Source organism: Carcharhinus amblyrhynchos, chromosome 12 (genome assembly GCF_965287045.1).
Source record: "Carcharhinus amblyrhynchos chromosome 12, sCarAmb.v2.hapA, whole genome shotgun sequence".
Taxonomy (NCBI): Eukaryota; Metazoa; Chordata; class Chondrichthyes; order Carcharhiniformes; family Carcharhinidae; genus Carcharhinus; species Carcharhinus amblyrhynchos.
In genome coordinates, this window is record NC_137335.1 from 53123021 (window position 1) to 53145608 (window position 22588).

The 22588-nt window shown below is 42.3% G+C and overlaps 1 protein-coding gene across 8 annotated transcripts in view; it reads right to left on the reverse strand.

The window, feature by feature from the left end:
* esrrga (estrogen-related receptor gamma a) overlaps positions 1-22588 on the reverse strand; it is a 265275-nt gene that overhangs the window by 119096 nt on the left and 123591 nt on the right. The window lies entirely within an intron of this gene.

The following is a 22588-nucleotide window of genomic DNA, read 5'->3' on the forward strand; positions in this document are numbered from 1 at the left end:
GAGTCTCCCTTTCAAGATCTCAGAGGTGGAATTTTGGGCTGACCAACTGTGGGTTGATATAAGTTTTGTTTCGGTGACATTCAGTATAAGCCAAGTTTCTTGTGCGCAGAACTGAAGCGACCAAGAGGAGTTAATGTTACTTAGCCCCACTTCATACCGGCCGTTTAGTTAATTAGGGGCCAAACATATATTAAGGCACCTCTTTGACAAACTGGTCCCATGTTTTACCCTGTCAGGATCTGTTAGTGATCCCAATGACCAACAACCAAAGGTATGTATGTGTTCGAAATCTGTTTTTCATCTTTCTGCACAGGCAATTTACCCACTGGCCCCACCCTCCCTCCCGCCCAACCCTAACTCACTTCAACTCCCTGAAGGGATTCACCCAAGGGCTATTGCTGGCAGGGCAATTGACGCTAAATTAGTCTCAGGCAACGGGATAAGTTGCTGGTGGTAGTACAAAAGTGGCGAGGACCAATTTCCATACATCCTCAGATGTCTCTGTTTGGGTCACACTGAATCCACCTAAGTCTGGGCGTGAGAACAGGCCCAGATTAATATCTACCCTGTGACATGGCATTCTACTGCTAAACAGCAACTACTGCCTGCTGATATTGCAGGCTGCTGCCTAGGGTCTGCCTCGAGCAATTGAAAATGTTTCTCATTTAGAAAATAAATGTATCTCTTGGGCACAATAAGATTACATTGGCTGAAAATTGTTGGCTGCAGTTGGTAAATTATTCCCCTTGGTTTATGGAAGTGACCTCAAGTATGCAGTAATGCCCTCACTCTTTGGCACTGAATGTTATAACTATCTTGGCGCTTCTCGTAATCTTTGGGTCAATCGTCAATGGTCTCCCAAATTGCAGCCAATATTTGTAACGCCAACAGAGATTTAGGCTTGCCCGAACAAAAAGTGTAACAGGTTTAGGAAGTGCATAATGTACTCGTAACATAGCAGGAGTCAAGCATTCCTACATTAGTCTTCAATGTTTAGCCCAATGGGTCATCCATCAAGAAGAGAATTATGTCATGCCTTCTCAAATTTTGACTTCAAGTAAAACGCGGCATTCAAATATTTCTGAATTGATCAGTTAACTCTAGGTTGCCAATTAAATATAACAAATGTTCCCTCAAAAGTTTATTTAAAAATATAAATGCTCTGACCAATTTATGATTTCAAAGCAAGAGTTACTTGATCAAATTCTTTGCATAATGAATCAGGTTTCTCTAGGTGGACACTCCAAGAAAAATTGGCGATTCCGGAGAAAGAAATGGAGTTTAGTGTGAAAAAAAGGAACTGAGCCTGTGTAGAATATGTATCAGGATGAGTTACAGATATCATTGCAGCTAACAGAACAGCTCCAAACCTTTTCTTTCCTGGGGTTAAGCTGCTGACATGATTTTGTCATGATTGCACAAGCTAAGTTTGAAAAGAACAGATAATACAACTTTGAAAAAATAAATACAAACTTCCATGGGTTAAGATTAATACTCCCAATTTATTTAAAATTCGTTTGTTAGTGTCACAAGTAGACTTATATTCATTCACACCTAAATGAAGTTACAGTGAAAATCTCCTAGTTGCCGCACTCCGGCGCCTCTTCGGATACATTAAGGGGGAATCTAGCACGGCCCATTCGCCTAACCAGCATCTCCTTCAAATTGTGGGAGGAAACCAGAGCACGCGGAAGAACCCACGCAGATCTGAAGAGAATGTGCAGACTTTGCACAGACAGTGATCCGAGCCAGGAATCGAACCCAAGTCCCTGTGACAGTGAAGCAGCAGTGCTAACCAGTGTATCATTGTGCCACACCTTTCATTGTACATTGCAATACGTACAGAAAGGATGCTGCATAAATAGGTTCAAGCAGTTCCAATGGACCAGAATTAGAGGTCTTTGGGCTGAAAATCAAGTTGCAAGTGTAAAAGCAAATTAAAAAAGTCATTCTGTAGTTCTGAATGAAAGCCTAACTTTTTTTTGCAACTCAGCTTGCAATATTAAACAGGCATTTCTCTGTACACCACAGAGTTTGTTTGCATCATCGCATAACAATATGCACCGAATGGGCCAATGTACAAGATCACAGGATGAAGCAGTTTGGCAACACACTGGCTGCCGTCTTAAGAATGAGAGAACTCTGGATAAAGATCAAACAGATCCAAAGTAACCCTAATTCCCCACAACAATAAAGATTATTGCATTTGACTCTTTCTCGATGAAAAACAACACTCAAATTCTAACTTTCTCTGTTAATCCCACTGAAAGGCTGTCAATTCATCTCTCGCAACGGAACAATGCAAAGCATTCAAATAGTTACCCACGACCCTCCCACTGAATGAATGTTCTCCAAGAAGATACCACTAAAGTTTTTTGCATGGTTCTCCAACCCTAACTTTGCACGCTTCAAATCACTTATAGAGGTCTACTTCACGGAGGGAGGCTTGGAAAGGCTCGCATGTAGGAGCCAGAGAAGACAGTTTAACATCATTCTTGGACAACAATCAGATTTAAAAGTATTGCAGTAAATCAATACTCCTAATATTACTGAATTCATGAAATTTAACATCAGTACAAAGGCTCTGTTATGGTTCTTTCACTAATTTCCTTCTGATTACAGGAAGTATTATAATTAAGTATAATGCAATATTGTTAAATGCTCAGATCAAAAGAAAGAACTTGCATTTATGCCAAATACAGAAATCTCTGGAAAAAAGAGGGTAGAGGTTATAAGGTCTTTTAGAAAAATTGGAAACCAGTACTAAAATAAAAGGGCCAAATCATACCAGAAAAAATGGCAGTGTGTTATTTCTGGCAAGAAAAAAGCTGGTTTTCTCTCCAGATCTCACAGCACACAGTCAACAAAACGTTACAGGGGGCATATTTCATGCTGTCATACAGGGGGTGGGACCTCAACATGCCGGCAAAACCTGGCTGCACAGAAACTGGGACACCACCTTGAATGGGCACCCTGATCATCACCTAAATACATCTGAGTAAACCTCCCCATCAGCACACCGCAGAGGTCTGTAGCTCCCCATCCCCGGTGGGAGTCATTACTTTTCTACCACCCACCATCTCCCCCGCGCCACCCGCCCCACCCCTCACCATTGGCCTCTTCCCTCCCCCACCCCAATCACAGGACCCTTACCCCCCCCACAACTCCCCCGATCATCACTCCTACCCCCAAATCACTGGCTCCTTCTCCACTCCTACCGCCCACAGTCTGAGCTCGCACGGAGAGCGAGCATGGGCTCAAGACCACAGTCAAGCAGTCTTCCCTCCGAATTGTCATTGTTGCAGGTTGCAGAGTAGGTAATTATTTTTATCTTTGTCACGGGCAGTTTTTAACTGGGTCTCTCTCTCATTTTAGCTCATTCTGACCTGAAGGTGCTGATTTATACCCAGCCACAAGTCACCCTCCACTACTTAGGACAAGTACCTTTTATCAACATGTTACGCAGGACAACGAGTGCTGCCAAGCCATGCTTGGCATCGCATCTGAGTCCAATCTTGTCGTCAACTACCATCCAAAAATGTGAACTTTGCAGACACCAGATCAAGAACAGATACTCAGCAACACTGTTCTATTTTTATTGGGTCTTCAAATTCACTGGTTTTACGAGTCCTACAATTTCATATTTGGCTTTCCACTGCCTGTGCAATACCAGTTCTAGACAACACAGCCTCATACATGCAACACACCAGCTTCTGCCAGAAGCTGCACATCTTCACTCAGCCTTTGAGGACGAGAAGAGCGGCCCTTGATTTCACTTGCTTTTAGTTCCGAGTTGTAACATAAATCAGCAAACAATTTTGTTTCCAAAGAATGGCAGTCACAGTCAGATTGCCACCCTGCTCCTAGTTCCTTATATTGGAATGCTGCTGTACCTTCCTCACTCAGGAGGCTAAGGAAATTTGGCACGTCCACTATAACTCTCACCTAATTCTACAGATGCACCATACAAAGCATTCTTTCTGGTTGTATACAGCTTGATATGGCTCCTGCTCTATCCAAGACCGCAAGAAACTACAAAGGCTCGTGAATGAAGCCCAGTCCATCACACAAACCAGCCTCTCATCCACTGACATTGTCTACACTTTCTGCTGCCTTGGAAAAGCAGCTAGCATAATCAAGGACCCCACACATCCCGGACATTCTCTCTTTCACCTTCTTCCTTCGGGAAAAAAAGATACAAAAGTCTGAGATCACGTACTGACTCAAAAACAGCTTCTTCCCTGCTGTCAACAGACTTTTGAATGAACCTACCTCGCATCTAGTTGCTCTTTCACTACATCCTGTCTATGACTGTAACACTACATTCTGTACTCTCTCCTTTTCTTCCCTATGTACAGTATGCTTTGTCTGTATCGCGTGCAAGAAACAATACTTTTCACTGTATATTAATACATGTGACAATAATAAATCAAATCAAATCAAACCCAACTTTCCAACTCAGGCTGGGTGTGAGGAGTGCAGTGTAGCTGCCCAGGAATCCTCTCAGGTGCGTGCAGTAGAATCGAGGGAAATGAGGGCACACCGGCTTTGTTACCAGTACTAGATGCCATGAAGCAAATAAGTTTAAAGATCGAGTTAGTTTGAGAAGATGGGGAGAGGTTAGTGGGTAAGGAAAGGGGGAGGTGGATTAGGAGCGGGGTCAGTTGGTCCATTGGAGGGAGGGGTGTCAGATGGAGAGGGTGTCATTGTAGGTCAGGAGGGTAATCGGGCGAGGTGGGGCATGTAGTTGGGTAACTGGGGGGTGCACTCAGGAGGACTGGCAAGGGGTCAAGGGTTCAGTACTATCTTTACCCAGGATTTTAGAAGTGATTTTAATTGTTCTAACTTTTCCTAGGTGACTATCCTTGTTATACAGTCAGAACCACCTGAAGACTGATTTAAATCCAAAGGCAGTGCCAAATGACTGCAAAAACAGGAGAGAATCATGCCGATCTTTTGGGCAAGCTCCCAATCACAATTACAAAAAAAATTAGCTGAAATGTGATTTGCACCAGTAGAAGGAGGGGCGGAGCCTGTTCTTGCTGGGAAGCCATCTGCTAAGCTCTAAGGGTGCCACTGTGCAGACACTCCAATCTCCCAGTGCACTGGGAGAGCTCCTTATTGGGACAAGCCGGTAAAATCACCCTCCCGAGTTTCAGATGGTTCCATACGACCAGAAGATGTAGGAATACAAATAGGCCATTCGGCCCATTGAATCTGCTCCATCATTCAACGAGATCATGGCCGATCCGATATAAACCTCCACTTTCCCACCATATCCCCATAACCCTTGATTCCCTTACTGATTAAAAATCTATCTCGGCCTTGAGCATACTTCCCCATGGAGATTTATTGCTCAACAGAGATTGGGTAATTGCTGTGCAGTCCTTAAGTGGGGACTTTGGAAGGGTCCCCCAGCACATCTTTGGTGTACCCCTTGGGAACGATGCCCGAGAGATCGGAAATTATGAGCCATTACCTATTACAGGAATTCTAGCGATAATCCTCAAAATTAAGTCAATTCAGTTTCTCGACAGCAGTTAACATTTATAGTCAACTGTATGATTATATTTATCTGTCCTCTACAGAGTCAAAAGCTGCTAAAATTGACAGCCAGTTGCTCAGTATTTTTGCTAATATCCACACAACAAATTATTGTTTCTTATTGTCTCCATTAGGATTACAGAACCTCTCTCTCTTGAAAATAAAGGCAAGTGAATAACTCTCATTAGTCTACTCAATTTTTGCATGTGTGTGTATACATGTCTGTTTTGATATATGTCTGCACATATTACACATAAACCTGTTACTCTTTTCAGATAGATTCTACCATTGCTTCATAATCAGTAAACGATTATTAACCCCAGAAGCTACTGAGAAGAGTTAACAGAAGTTTGATGTCTGAAGCTGCAGTTACACTGCCACTCTTCAGTCTGAACTTCCTCTGCAGCAGCCAGTGGTTGGATGGCTTCTGTTGGTGCCACAATGGAAGTTCTGACCATCAGCTGGGTCCCAAAGCATTCCAAATGAAGTGGGCTACCACTGCCACACTGGAAAGTTCAACCTCCAAGTGCAACAAGGTCCCGTGCCAAGTTGGCACTTCTTGACAGTGATCACAGGTCTGCCAATTCACCAAGCATTTACATGTGCACATCCACTAGTCTTTATCTGCAGGCCACCCCCTCAACGTCTTCACTGGAGTTCTCTGTAGCAGAGCTAGTGTGCAATTTTGCCTTCAGCTGCTCTGGCACCTGCACTGCCCTTGTCCTGGCTGTAGGTCACTTGTCTGGTGCCTCACCACATCCCACCTCCAAGCTGTCTTTGAAACCGTGCACAGTGTCAGTTTCTGAGCCAGTAAATATGAGTTGGAGATCAAGTGATGGTATTCCTTCATCATCTCTGGCTTTCTGATCTTCCATCTCTTTCTTTGCCTGATCTGGCTTTCGATCTATGATATAAGAAAGAAGAAAGGCACAAAGCTGGGCATGAGGAGTGGGGAAAACAAGAAATGCATGCTTACCCCATCTGCAGTTTGTAAATCATAAAAGAGTGAAGGATGAAGGAAGAGAATTAAGTATGAGCATACCATCATCTTCAAAGTTTTCAGCACTGCCACTGGTCATGACCTCAAGTCATGGCTGCTCCAGTGATGGCCAACATATCTCTATGGGCATGCAGACATGCCTGTTTCCAGTCGGTTAGCTCCAGCTGCCTCCTGTTATGTGCCAACTTGCACGAAAGAGGGGAAGCCTATCAGTGAGTCTGGTGCAACTGTTTAGGTGTTGTGACTGGCATGGTTGAAACACTGGCAGTGTATGCAGTTGGTTTGAGCAGTGGCTCATTAGAGTTTTTCAGCAGTGCAGGGGTGGTGCATTGCGTAGTGTGTGAGACATTGAGATAGCTGATGCAATATGGTATTTCAAGATGTGTGCACTGACCCTGACCGATCTTGCGAGGTCATTGAACTTGCAGCACTGTATCCAGGTCCTCGAGGCTACACACTTGGCACTGACAGCCACAAGGAGTTGCACCCACTGTCAATTGCCTGTGTGCAGGGCCATGGGGCCCACAATGTGCACAGATGACATCTCACATCCTTTGTACAACCTTACCCTCCAGTGCAGCGATGGAAAATCACAGAATGTGCTCTCTACCATGATGTGCCATAATTCAGTGTTCCATTTTCTCACGCTCTATTCCAACTAGCTCCAGTGCTTTCTTCAACCAGAATGCTGCTTAGTGCTCACTTTCCATGATCTCTCAGATGGCCAGCCATTTAGCAGCAGGCTTAGCACTGGTTGCACATGACAATGACTTCAATAAGCAGGCAGCACTGCATGAGATTGCTGAAGCCAATACTTGGGGTGAAATGGCTTTGGGTCGCTCCACCTTAGCAGTGCCAAGCTGATCTTGATAGATTTCCCTGAGCAAACAGCACCAGGATTCGCTATCTGCGCAGCCCACCCTTCACTAAAACAGCCATACTGGAACAATATTCTCCCACATTCTTTTGTACAAGTTCAAACACAACTAACATGTTCTTTTTAATGGAACATACTGAAAACTTCAGATTTTTCACTTTTACTGTTTTCATCTTTTTGCTTTTTAATTGGCTTAAAAATGTTTGCGGGGACTTACAATTTTGGAGATTTTTTTAATTTCAAAGATGAACACTCGGGCAAAAAATAAGGAGCGACTACATAATCTCGCCTTAATCATAACTGAAAATGACCTCTGAGCGTGTACTGTTAAATTATAACCTGCGCCACACACTGTATCAAAGTGCAACACAATGTTAATTTATTGGCCTAGAAAGTGCCATCTGCCAAATTTAATCATACTGACAAGATGGAGGTAGGCAGGGCACAGTAGAAACAACACAAAAGACAAACTGTCAAAATAACTGGGGTGGATTGATGGAACTTCAGCCTTGTCAATGATTATTGACCTCAAGAATAGAACATGGCTGCTGTGACTGAGAGAATGTGAAAAGCAGATCTGAAGCCACCCTTTATGAAGAACGGAAAAAATAGTATCGTTGCTTCGCTGTTTAAGATATTTGAAGTCAAATAACATTGACTGGTACATTAAAAGTTGCAATGAGTCATAGATCATAGAATCCCTACAGTGCAGAAGGGGGCCATTCAGCCCATCAAGTCTGCACCAACCACAATCCCACCCAGACCCTATTCCCCTAACTCCATACATTTACCCTTTTAATCCCCCCCCCACCCCGACACTAGGGTCAATTTAGCATGGTCAATCAACCTAACCTGCACATTTTTGGAGTGTGGGAGGAAACCAGAGCACCGGGGGAAACCCTTGCAGACATGGTGAGAATGTGCAAACTCCACTCAGTGACCCGGGGCTGGAATTGAACCCAGGTCCCTGGCGCTGTGAGGCAGCAGCACTAACATCTTGTGCCGCCGTACTACCTTCTCAGAGGTTTTTCTAGATTTTAAAATTCAGTTTCACAACTTTACTTGAACCCATCATTTTTATCCCATTTCGCCACAGAGGTCACGCGCCACTCAAGCTATGGGCTGTAGATCTTTTAGTTGGTGAGATGGGGAAGTACACCTCCAGCATCATTCACAAAGTTTTTTTTAATCGTTTTTGTTACCTTCCTTAGTCCAGCTCCAAAATTCTATATATTTAATATACCCTCCCTCAACGTCTATACATGAATAAGCCATTGATTGAGCAGATTTGCTTGTGGGATTCTCTGTCACTGTACATGAAGATATGCTTATAGGGAGCACTTCTGTTATAATAATGCTGTAACATCTGGTGGAATATATATTATTTCCTGACTAAGATGAAGTAAATTCAAACAGATGTGGAGGATTTACCCAACAACTGGGTAGTAGCGCTATCCTACAGCATTGAATTCCTAATTCAGAATGAGTTCAGATTTACCCTCTGAGGTTTTGGTCACTTGTACAACATTAGGGAACACAAATCTTTGTAGAAATACTTCTGCATGTGTTTTCTCCCACTCCACTTGAAGAGGACCAACTTAAGATCAGGTTCTTGTTCAAAATACTTTCAAGCACAAAATCAGAGCTCAATTTCTCAGTTTCTAACCTAACCAGATCATATAGGTTGAGTGGGTTAATTCAACCGTGCAAGTTTACAGCATAGAACACAGAAGCCTTGGCATATCTCGCCTGTGTCAAACCTCCTTCACAACGATCCAAAGCTAATCCCACTCTGTCCAAAGCACCAAAAGAACTGGATTCCCTCCTTCAAGAATAGAGGGCATTTTAACCTAACCGCCCAGCGATGAAACTGAAGGGTTCATGTCGGACACCCCTCCTGATTCCACTTTCTATTGAGAGTTGATCCGGCCCCAAGCAGATCAGAGTTAAATTACCCCAGGGACTTTCCGTGGCAGGTGAATCAAAGCTGAGGTAGTGGGGAAGCTCGTCTCAATTTTTCCCCTTTGCCACCCAATAGAACTATTGAGAGCATGGAGCGGCGCAGAGAAGAGAAAAATGAAAAGTAAGCAAAACTGCATGAAAAAAAATCAAAATTTACATTGGCACAGTTTGTGTCATTCAACAGACATTCTACTGATGCACAATTAAAGGAGCATTTAGTGAGGGACAAACTCATTCCTCAACATTCTGGTATTTGATCGACAAAGATGATTTGATAAGAGGAAGCTTTTGTGTGCAACAATGATTTTCCGTTAAAGATGTTCCCGGTATGAAGCTGTACCTGAAAGCTGCGGATAGTGCATTGATACAGCAAATTTTCTGACTGCTTCCATTATAAAGTTAGACACCCAAGTGTAACTTCTAAAAGGCTATCATTGCATCTGACATCACCTTTCTTACTGTATATTTAGAGGCACGGACTGTGCATCCAAGGCAGAGCCAGTTATTATTACACACTTGTTTTGGAAGGTGAGATGCTTCAGATGCTCTTCATTCTTTTTATTTAGTTGTGACTTCAGTTGGCAAATGTGTTATCATGGAACAGGCTGCGCGAATAAGCACCTCTGAAGAAATGCAGCACATGCTGAACACTGACCTTTAGAAGCACAATAAAGTTGCAGTAACCCAATCCTAGAGGCCAGGTGCACCAGATATATAGGGTTTCTGCTTGGCTCTCAGCTGTTCTGAATTTATAAGGGGGGGTAGGAAAATGGTACTGCGTCCATGAGGGAATTGTCTCCTGCTAATCAACACAGTGACACTTCACCGAATAGTGTTGGGCTGTGAACGCCACTTTAGAATTTTAAAAAAATGAGGGGTCCCTTCGGGAACGGGTAAAGTCATTACTACCGGGATATCTTCGGACAAAGCAGCAAAATTAAATAAATCTTGAGAAACATGCAAAACAATTGGAATGCAGGGTTGGAAGAACAATGCCTGCACAAGTAAATTTACTAAAAACAAAATCTTGGATGCACAATCCCACTGGAGTCTATAAGCTTCGAAATCACACTGCCATTCTATGACAATTTAATCATCAAATCTTTTTTCAGTGTTATTTGGAGATGTTCAGGTAACAAAGCCCAGTCAATATCTCATTCAGGTGAAGCTTCGAAAAAAGCCTAACAAACCTGGGCTGGCGGCCAAGCCTTTTGAAAGTGCAACAGTGACTGAGGCTCACTTAACTGAGCAAAGATTTGCTCTGTTCAGCGGAGGAACTTGACTACAGCAAAACCAGTACTGACAGCGAGGGTGCAGACCTGAATTCTAACAACGCTGTATCCAGTCTGTGTGCAGGCAACTGGAACTGGCACTCACACTGCATGCAAAGGGCCACAGCCTTGCTCCTCTTCAGGCTCAGCTTGTTCTGAAGGCTAACATCAAGCAATTAGTATAATTAATCTGAGACAATGAGATGTGTTACCACTTATCAAATTGATTGTTCCTCCATCAAAACAAACTGAAGAAGCTTCTTCCTGTAAGGTACTGTATAATTTCACAAGATGATTCAAAATGTCATGTTGCTGCAAGCCAATTAGAAGCACAATCACTATCTGCGGAATACATGATTTAGATTGGTTTAGCCATTCTGCTTAGCGCATTAATAGAAGTAGTTTTATGTCTTGCAGCATTAAAGGAAACGACAAATCTGAGGCCACAATATGTTCACGTGGTGCTCAGCTTTCCAGGCATATTTTAAACAGCACCAATAACCAAATTCTCATGTCAGATCTCAATGGTTCAACAAAACTCAACACTCAGCAAAGGCTCAATGGACTGAATGGCCACCACGTGTGCTGTAACCATTCAATGACTCTAACAGTGAAGGATCATAGGACAGAATCATAGTATCCCTACAGTGCAGAAGGAGGTAATTCGGCCCATCGAGCCTGCATTGATAACAACCCCACCCCTTCCCCCAACCCCCTGTATTTATGCCACTAATCCCCCTGACACCAAGGGGCAACTTAGCATGGCCAATCAACCTAACCTGACACATATTTCAGACTGTGGGGGGAAACCGGAGCACCCAGAGGAAACCCACTCAGACACGGGGAGAATGTGCAAAGTCCAGGCGGAGAGTGAGGCGAGGCCGGTATTAAACCCGGCTCCCCTGGCGCTGTGAGACAGCAGTGCTAACCGCTGTGCCACCGTGCTGCCCCAGAGTCTGTACATTTTACACCTCTCTTCTCCATGACCCACTTCCTAGTTACAATCCAAACAGAAATGTTCACATGTTCCACATTACAATTGTTAATGGTTTATTCCCCTAATTCCATAAAATATTAGACTGACAACAAATTTAACTTCAGTTAAAATGGGCTCCAAACAGCCTCAATTCAAAGGCACCAAGGAAATTAATAAGGTTCTCCCAGTTATATTTTCATAACTTATTCATTTAGAGTCAATATGCTCAATTGACATCATATAAACTCTGAAGTGCAATGGCATCTAGATTCACCCTCCGGAAAAGAAATATTGAAATAATTTTAAGCCTCGCGAGTGGCTTGGAACGGATTCACGCAAACCCCAAATAAGGAAATGCACTCTTGAAACAAAACTCGTGTGCAGCATGTAGTCTCCAATACTGTGGCTGAAAGGCTGTGCAAGGACCCATCCCTTCAAATGCCTGCGTCATACACGCTCTTAATTGTCTACTGTAAAGTGGGAGAGAGAAGCCGACACCATAATTCAGCCTGACTGTGGGTACAGTGGTTAGCACTGCTGCCTCACAGCACCAGGGGCCCAGGTTCGATTCCCGGCTTTGGGTCACTGTCTGTGCACAGTTTGCACATTCTCCCCACGTCAGCCTGGGTTTTCTCTGGGTGCTCTAGTTTCCTCCCACAATCCGGAAGACATGCTGGTTAGGTGCATTGACCATGCTAAATTCTCCCTCGGTGTACCCGAACAAGCGCCGGGAGTGTGACGACTAGGGGATTTCACAGTAACTTACATTAATGCAAACCTACTTGTGACTAATAACTGAACTTTACTTTAATCCAATCCCCTCTGCAGCCGACACTTAGAAGCTCGTGTAAAGTTGATGCTTTCCATGTTACCAGTAAAGTGCATACACTGAGTTTTCCTGCTGTGTTCTCAGTTCACGCCAAGGGACTGCGAGGTGTTAAGTTCCACGGACTTTCTTTCTAGAAAATCCAAGGGTCTGTTGATATTTAGCCGCAGAGATCAAACACCACTCATGCAGGACATAGAGAGAATATGAAAGGACATGAAGTGAACAGCGCCAGCAGACACACTGTTCAGTTTCAGTCAGACATAGCCCACTGCCACTGCCACCACCTTTCACAAAGCTAGACATCTCTTTATGTCAGAACAAATTGGGCATTCTTCAAATCATTTTTTTTCTCTCTTCTCTCTCTCTCTCCCGATGACAGAGGGATTCAAAGCAGGGAACAGAGCGTGGAAATGACTGTGAAAAGACTTCGCGGGGAAATCGCGGGATTGTTCATTACACCACAGCGATATCCTGAACTGGCAATGATCACTACTCAGCTGCGGAACAAGACAGTTTATTAAGCGGGCATGGCTGGCCATCTCACTGCCTAAAGGGATCACCATTTCACATGTGTAAATATCAAAAATAACTCCCGAACGTGAAATATTTAAGTGCCAGTGGCAGCGCACGGCACTATTAAATCTAAAAGGAAAAAGCTCACTTCTTCAGAAGGACCAGTGTACCCTCAGAATAAAAAAAAAAGATTCTCTCACTGGGGAAGAGGGAGGGTAGAAATCCCGGGGGGGGATTTTCTACTTGCACAGCATACTGTCAGAACTCACATGTAACTGTAGCGCTGATGAAAGAGCAGTCACTGTCACCAGCCACGCTAAAATACCCACTTGTTTTAACAGCCACATTTGCACCTGTGCATAGACCACAGATGTCCAATTGGTTTTCAACAATCCAAGCTGTTTTTTTCAATACCGTTGCACGTTTTGACAATATCTCCAAAATGTTTTCCAGATCCTTTGCTTTATTCAGTGAGAATATGATTTTTACAACTTATTTTTATGCCTTAAATGTGATGGAACGTTCCCACGGTGTTTCGTAAGAGCATTATAAAACAAAGTATAGCACTGAGCCACATTTGGAGATTTAAGCCAGAATTTTACCATCTCACCCGCCACGGGAATCACAGTGGGGGGGAGGGGGGAGACAGGGACCTTGCAAAGGTCTGTGGCCTTGGGTGGGATTTTCCGGTCTGGGGGCGAGCATAGCTGGAAATTCCCGCCCCTTAGGTCAGATGAGCAAAAGCATGGTTAGGAGTTCTGAGAAGTGTCTCAAAGGAGGAAAGGGAAGTAAACACAGAAACATAGAAAATAGGAGCAGGAGTTGGCCTTCCGGCCCTTCAAGCCCGCTCCGACATTCAACGCGACCCTGGCTGATCCTCTAGTTCAACACCATGCTCCAGCACTTTCCCCAAACCCCCTGACACCTTTAGAGCCTAGAAAACTATCTATTTCCTTTTTAAATATATTCAGTGACTTGCCATCCACAGCCTTCTGTGGAAGTAAAGAAGCAGATAGGGTATAAGGAATGCCAGATACTGGGTCCCAGGCACCAGAAGGCATGACCAATGATGGAGAAATTAATTATGAATGCACAAGAGGCCAGAACAAATATCTCAGAGAGTTGTGGGTTGGAGCTGATTACGGAAAAAGGGAAGGGCAAGGCCTTGGAGGAATTTGAAAACAGGATTGGGCATTCTAAAATCAAGATGTAACTTGACTGGAAGTCAATGTAGGCCAGCGAGCATAGTCGTGATAAGGGAATAGAACTGAGTTAATACATGGGCGGCAGATTTTTATATGACTTCACGTTTACAGGTACATTTGGCCAAATTCTTATTCACAAAATCTAGTTTCGAGTGCGGATTATTACTTGTGTAAAAAAAAAACTGGCAAGAAAATAGAGAATCTGCATTGTCAAATAGAAAAAAAGAATGGGTTTGATACAGTGGCAACAGTATCAAGCAACAACGTATTAATGTTGTATCAAGTTATTTAGCATGTCCCTTTTAACAAGTACAATTTTTACTTATATTCAGAACTGTGCCAGATACATGTGCTACCCAGCTGGCTGCAAATATATCCTGAACAACAAAAGAAATAGTACTGTACTTGTCTTTATAACGTTGATTCCCAAGGCTCACATCCACCTGCTTCCATCAAGTTTCATCAGCTCTTGGCTCTGCCACCAGATGAAATGTCACATGAATCGCATTAGGCATTTCACTCTGGGGGGAGACAGGAGAGGAGGATAGGGAAAGGAGCAAAGGATTGGAGTGCAGTGGGGAAAAAGAGAGGGGCAGGGGAGAGACAAAGCTAGCGGCTGAGATAGAAAAAAGGGAAAAAAGAGTAGATACTGCAGTGTAGAGAAAAGTAAAACAGAAAGGAGACAAACAAAGACGCGGGTGAAGAGAAGGAAAAAGAATGAGAGGCATACATACTCACAGGGGTGGGGATGGGACACATACCCACACACATAGCAAATAATTGAGTGAGATTCCCTTATGTTTGTAGCCTACTTGTCCTGTCCTTTAGTTACATGTAGAGTCATAAAGGTTAAGTCTATTTCAAAAAGCAAGGGGATCTCGGTGAAAAAAAAAGTCAAATTATTCAAAACGAAGACATACGATGGGATTCTCTGGCTGCGCTCGCCCCGAAACCAGAAAATTCCGCCCGAGGTCAACGGACCTTTCCATGGTCAACCCGTCACCCGCGGGCAGAACAGTAAAGTCCCAGGGCGGGCAGAACAGGAAAGTCCACCCCATATTTCTGGGTGAGTGAAGGCGGCTCTAGGGATTGGAGGGGAGGGGAAGGGGGCACCGAGGGTGAGGAGTCACATACTTGAGGACTGGGCACTTAATATGGCTGTTGGTTAGATTTTCAATTCATTTTCCTCTTTTTAGGCCAGTTACATTGATCTCCTAGTTCAGACCTGCTCAAATCCCACTAGCCAAAGGACCTGGGGATACTATAATAATTTTATATTGGTTTTTACTCAATATTAACCAGGTTAGAAACATTCAAATTAATAACAATGATTTAGCTTGCATTATCTCCACATAGGTAATGTAAGATGCTTTACATTACTGAAGACCTATAAAAGTTATTTGAAAGAAGCACAGACATAAACAGGAGTGCTTAGTAGCAGTGAGCTCCCTGAGATCTCATTAATAACCTTAAAGCAGTTCAGTCCAGTTCATTACAAATATATACAGGCTTCCAATAACTCATGACTTTTACGAATTAGATTGTTGCTTCCCCAATTCGTTCAGCTGACAAGTGCACTGACCACACAGACCAAGAAGCTCTGCGTTAAACAGTTTCAGAAGGACTGGTAGAAAGCTTCAGCATCCTTGGGCTAGAAAGGGGAAATGCTCAGTTGGAATGCCTGACGTATGTGTCCAGTGACTCCATATGGAAAGTGCCCGTGTGCAACTTCCCCATGTTGCAACAGCCTGCTGACATTCACTGTTCCAGCTCACGTACTAAGAATAGCCACTTTAGTAAGAGACCATAGGCTGATGTTACATGTGAAACTGAACCGTAACTTCATTTTACACCTTCAGAAAATTTGCTCAATTATAAACTCCATCAAACGATATCCAACAAATTGATCGGAATATGATTTGCCCCTCAAAGCTAATCAATCTAGAGTAGTACAGTGGTTGCTGGGAGGCGTACGGTAATAAACTGGCAGACTCTCATATTGGGGGTGTACAAGGCTCCACTGCCAGCTTTGAATGACATTTTGACTCCCGGGCCAAAACTCAATTGGTTCTTCAGCAAGTCAGTGGCTATCGTTCTCAGCAACTCCATCTTATTTTTAAACCAATTGATAGAAAGTTCCACGCAACACCACCAAGTACATTTCTTGTTAGCCAATGCGGAATGACAAACACAGCTGCCACAGAGGTGGCAGCAAAGATAGGAGAAATGTACGGTGACAAGAATTTCCATTCAAAGCAGCTCATTTGGTCTAAAGTCTCACAATACACAATTACTTAAGATTAAGACAGTTCCAGCTGATTATTTTGGGAATCGAACTCTGTCAATTGCTATAATCGGAACAGATTTCACTGCATAATTTGTTTGAAAAATGGCACAACTCACTACATTTTCTTCCATGCAGATGGAAACAATATATTACTAGTTCTGCAGAATAAACCCTAGTTTATTTAGATATATTGATGCCCTTTGGTCGCCTCATAAACAAAAGACCACAAAATATTTGTATTTTGTGCTTTATTACAACAATCTGAACACTCTTTTGAAGAATAAGATCAGAACAACCAGATCAAATGAGTGGGCTGTACTGCACTACGCCTGTGCCAGCATGCTCGATAACAAGTCAATTAATTGATTAAATTTCTGTTGATTAAAATGTTTCAATCAATTATAATCAATTAATCGTCACAGATCCACTCAAGATAACCTATGGATCATGGACGCATAATAAACATGTGGGACATATATGTGCATGAAATACAAATAAAAATATTTCAACCCATGCTCACGCACACAGTCTAAAAGCAAATAAGATTAAATATTTTTTTCTAAACCACAGACAAATGGGCTTAAGGGCTCCATAAAAATCAGGAATGTGAAAACTACACAATACTTAATCATCTTTTGTGATTACTCAATAAGGATTAGCACTAGAGAAATGTTCAATATTACATTTCCTTCTCGTATGCATTTTTATTTACTTTGGGTAATAACTGACATCTTTAATATCCAGAAATATGGAAGGAGTGTTTTAAAGAAAGTTAACAAGTGCAAATTTAGGCCAAATAAAATGCCCCAGCACGCAAATAATACAATATCAAGTGCTTTACATACAGTCAAAATTACCGTCGAAGATGGAAAGGCTGAGTTCCTCACAGGTTTTTTTGAACATAAAGTCCCAATAAGAAGATCAGCACAATATACTGAAATAATGGAATATTCATCCTCCTAATCCATATGCAATTCTTCAGGAGCAATGAATGTGAGGGATGCCTGTATTCAGGATTTAAATAAGATGTCTTTCTAAAACATACAGTTATCATTTCTGCACCATCGCACTCAATATGACAAGGTTAGCATTTTCTTTTCAGCTGAAATGAAGGGACCACAATGCAGTGTTGTTTTAAACAAAAAAAAAATTTTTAAACGTTACGTTTGTCAGTGAGCTGAACATCTAAAATAATGTTTGGCCCCCATCCATTTTTATTACAGGGGGAAATCAATATATCGAATATCAATATCAGGTACAGATGTTTGCCAGGATATTGTATGCTACTGAGCTAGATCATTTGCTGTACTATTGCACCTTTAATCCTTCCTGGATGAATCAGGTTGCAATCAGCTCAACAACCCCTGCAGAAAATAATGGGGAATGCTGAAGTCCTCTAAGGCTAAAATGGATCAACCAGTGACCACAATATTGCACTAAGGCTATACGCAGTACTAACAGAAAATTAACCCGTCAAGTTTGAATTGCTGGTTCTGCCCATTCACTTTACTTGCAGTAAAGGTTAAATGTCCAAGGGATATTCATCAGCATTACATATGAAACAGTCCAGCAGGTGTCCGTGGGAACGCAGCACTTAAAATTCTTGTTTTCATTTTTGTTTTGTCTGTACATTACACGATGACTATGGTAGTTTGGGCAATGTCCATCCTTTAGGAAACCGCCATTTGTGCATTGAAGTCCTTCTAAATGCAAACGCAGGCAAACAACAATCGCTTTCTCTCCTCCATAACAAATTCTGTCTGGGCCCTCAAAAAGTTTTTGATCAGCTGCTCAGCTGTCCTCTGCACGTTTCAGCAAAGGCCGCTTTAGGCTCTCCCACAGCGGAACAATAAAACATATCAGAGCTTCTTAAGCCTTTTCTTCCAAAATGGCAAGAAATGAATGCGTGGAAGAATTAATAAATGCCAAAAGAGAAACTTCAACATTTAAACTGGGCACAAGTAACATGCCCCTGGCACCCATTAGGTAACATAAGTAAGTCACAATATTTCCAAAACCAGCATCTGTGGCCACACAAAATTAATCATCAATTTGCTGGATGGTAATTTAGATGATCTGTTCATGTTTTACGTATTTTAAGGTTTTGTTTTTAAAGTAAATGTTTCAAACGGTACAATAAAGACTGCAAGCCACTGATGAGAAATTCAGTTATGAAAGGCCTGAGTATTATTTGTTTTTGAAAAATGGGAAATGGTTTCCTATTACACCGCGGCTGCTATTGTGACTGTATGAATTCAAAGTGGTTTTGATCAGGGAAATACTTATCTGCTAAAGAAAAAAAATGCTAATTCTATAATGACTGAAACAAAAGAAAACAAGGATGCATGCCTGAGAGATAGCCAAAGAAAATGCATCACTTAGACAAATGAACCATCAGCATTATCGATCTACCTGCGTTAGCCCTCGTCTGCATGATAAAAATTACTAACTGAAAAACTACATGTGAACAAATAGATCAAGTGCGCTGGCAAGAAAATGCAAAGAATATTAGCCAAGAATAATGACTTGTACATAATAATATAGTTAATATAAATTGTTTAGAGCCCTTTGGTGCTGACAAATATAGCTGTGCTGAATTTCTGAACCATTGAAGCCACTGAGGAACAATTTTGTAGATTTCATCAACAGCTCTAATTATGTTCCTGTCAAGTCTAGAACAAAGTAATCCATAACTGGGGAGCCCATTCAGAGACAGTAACGCGCAGAGGTAATTTATGCCCAAGACACAAGGCGCTTTTGTATTTAGTGTACACAACACTTTGCTAACAAGAGGATGTACAGAATTTATGAGGAAAACCACAAACAGGCAGCTCTTGATGATTTTAACAAATTAAAGAGAGTGGGAAAGCTCTAGAGTGAAAAGCAACTGTTCAACAACTGCTTCAGTCAGCTCTTGAACCATAACAACTGCAATAAATGATTCTGGTAGCTAAGGCATTAATCGGAATTAATTTAACCCTATGATATACTGTATTTCTTTTCCATAACTATAACACTGATACCGCCTAAAATGGGATTTAACAGAAGAACAGGACATGTGCTTTTACAAACACAATTAACAACATTTATGCTCCTGGAACCATAGCATGACAACAACATACATTTATTTAAAACCTTTAAGTGTAGCAAAACAGGAGCATAATCAGACAAAATCTGTCACTCAGACAGATAAAGGTAGTTTAGGGTGAATGCTCAAAAGCTTGGCCAGTAGGATTTTATAGAGTAAAGGTTTAATAGTTACATCAATTAGACAATGATGGTATATCAGGGTCAGATTATCAAGAGACTCATGAGTTTCATGAGGTTTACAGCATGGAAACAGGCCCTTCGGCCCAACTTGTTCATGCCGTCCAATTTTTACAATTAAGTAAGTCCCAATTTCCCGTGTTTAGCCCATATCCCTCTATACCAATCTTACCCATGTAACTATCTAAATGCTTTTTAAAAGGCAAAATTGTACATGCCACTACTACTGCCTCTGGCAACTCATTCCAAGCACTCAGCACTCTGTGTGAAAAAATTGCCCCTCTGGACCCTTTTGTATTTCCCCCTTCTCACTTTAAACGTTTGCCCTCTAGTTTTTGACTCCCCTACTTTTGGAGAAAGATGTTGACTATCTACCTTATCCATGTCCCTCATTATTTTATAGACCTCTGTAAGATCATCCTTTAGCCTCATACGCTCCAGGGAAAAAAGTCCTAATCTATGCAGCCTCTTCTTATAGCTGAAACCATCAAGTCCCAATAGCATCCTGGTAAATCTTTTCTGCACTCTTTCTAGTTTAATAATATCATTTCTATAATAGAGTGACCATAACTGTACACAGTATTCCAAATGTAGCTTTACCAATATCTTGTACAACTTCAACAAGACGTCACAACTCCTGTCTTCAATGCTCTGACCAATGAAACCAAGCATGCCCAATGTCTTCTTCACCATCCTGTCCACCTGTGACTCCACTTCAAGGAGCTATGAACCTGTACCTCTAGTTTTCTGTTCCATAATTCTCCCTAGCACCCTTCCATTAACTCAGTACATCCTGCCCTGCTGTAATCTACCAAAATGCATCACTTCATATTTATCTAAATTAAACTCCATCTGCCATTCATCAGCCCACTGGCCCAAACGATCAAGATTCCGTTGCAATCCTAGATAACCTTCTTCACTGTCCACTATGCCACCAAACTTGGTGCCGTCTGGAAACTTACAAACCATGTTGCCTAAATTCTCAACCAAATCATTAATATAAATGACAAATAACAGTGGACCCAGCACCGATCCCTGAGGCACACCACTGGTCACAGGCCTCCAGTTTGAAAAACAACCCTCTACAACCACCCTCTGTCTTCTGTCCAAATAAGGGAGCAAGACATAGGACAGTCTGTGTCTAGAAAACTTACCATGAGGTCTTAGATGTAGGATTTCTAAATAAACAGTTTTGAGAAAAACTAAATTATGGCCATCTCTAAGTCACTCCTAGAATAAGTGAAAGTTTGTGAGCCAGTATATGTAGAGGGCAAAATGCCAAACCATGGTGGCTGTGCTGGAGGCTATTGTTTAAGAAAACAGACACAGATTGGGAATTGACAACCTCGGAACAGCTCGACTTTGCAAACAAGAATAAAAATAGGACACATCTTGGTAGGGGACAGTGAATGAACCACTAATAGTGCCAGCAGCCACTGAACAGCCACTACCCTTTTCAGAGCCCTTTAACACAGCAAAAGTCTGTAGCAAGGGCAGCGATGGAAACTCGGGAGGTGACAGTTTGTAAGGTACTGAAAGCTTCAGGCTCAGGGGACCAGACATAATAGTCAGTACGCTCTTATAGTAATTGGGGCCATAGCTGACAATGCCCTGGTGAGACAAAGAGTTGTAGAGACCTTGGCATCCTACAGGGAAGATTTCAGGCCGTTTAATATTACTTCAAGCCTGAAAATAGTCTGGTCATTGAACGGGCAAGATACAATCAAAACAGCAAAAGGCTGGGTGAATCCATTGATCAATTTGATAATGATTTGTATTGCCTGCCCAGTAGTTGCAGCTATGGAGCTTTAAAACATGATTCAATTCACAACTGCATTGTAGTCAGCATGCTTGACAAAGCACCATTGGAATTCTTGCAAACCAAGAAGGATTTAATGTCAGAGAAGGCCAAACAATTTGCAAGGCAGACGGAACTACAAAAGCAGAATTAGAGTTAATTTTGAGGGGACATTGAGGCTCAGGAGCAGTCAATCCAGTAATGTAGGCCCCAAGTCAGGGGTTCTGCCCATCTAAAAGCCTGCCAAAACCGCCAAAGGAGAGGGATGAGGGACTATCTTACAATGTTCCAGATATGGACTGGAGTTTTACCGCACTGTCCGCCATGGGACTTGAAGCGAGCAAAGGGCAGACAATGGAAAGATCCATTGACCCCAGGTGGAATTTTACAGTTTCAGGAGAAGCGAGGCCATAAAATTCTGCTCATGGTGCCAAAAAGCGTCATCGCCACAAAGGATGCCCAGAAGGGTGAGTCGACTTGTTTCTCTGTGACAAGACAGGATATTTCATACAATTCTGTAAAACTAAAGGACAGTTTAAAGAAATAAAACTAGAAAAAGCTCCCAACAATTATGTGTGTAGGATATTGAAAATATAGCATTTCAATCAGGCAGTTTCTTAGAATTCAAAAACCCTGATAAGCAGGTCTGGATGTACAGCTGCAAGTCCAAGAATACAGGACAGAATTTAAATTGAACACTGGAACTCAAGACTCAGTCTTGTTGGACAAATTGGAATGGCTTCAGGAAGTAGAAATCCAGCCATTTAAAATAAAGCCATGGGAACTGGGTGGGAGGAAGGCGAGGGGTAAAGGGGGTGAGGCACAGGTCTCAACGTGAGGGCAGTTCACTACAACCCTTAAGCATGAGGATAACAAAATACAATGGGCCGATGGTCCTTTTCTGTACTGAATGACCCTACGACTCTTTAAATCTTAGAGAACAGAGAAGTTGGAGAACCTTGGTTTGTTCTCATTGGAACAACGGAGGCTGAGGGGTGACCTGATGGAAGTCTACAAGATTACAAGTGGCATGGACAGAGAGGATAGTCAGGAGCTTTT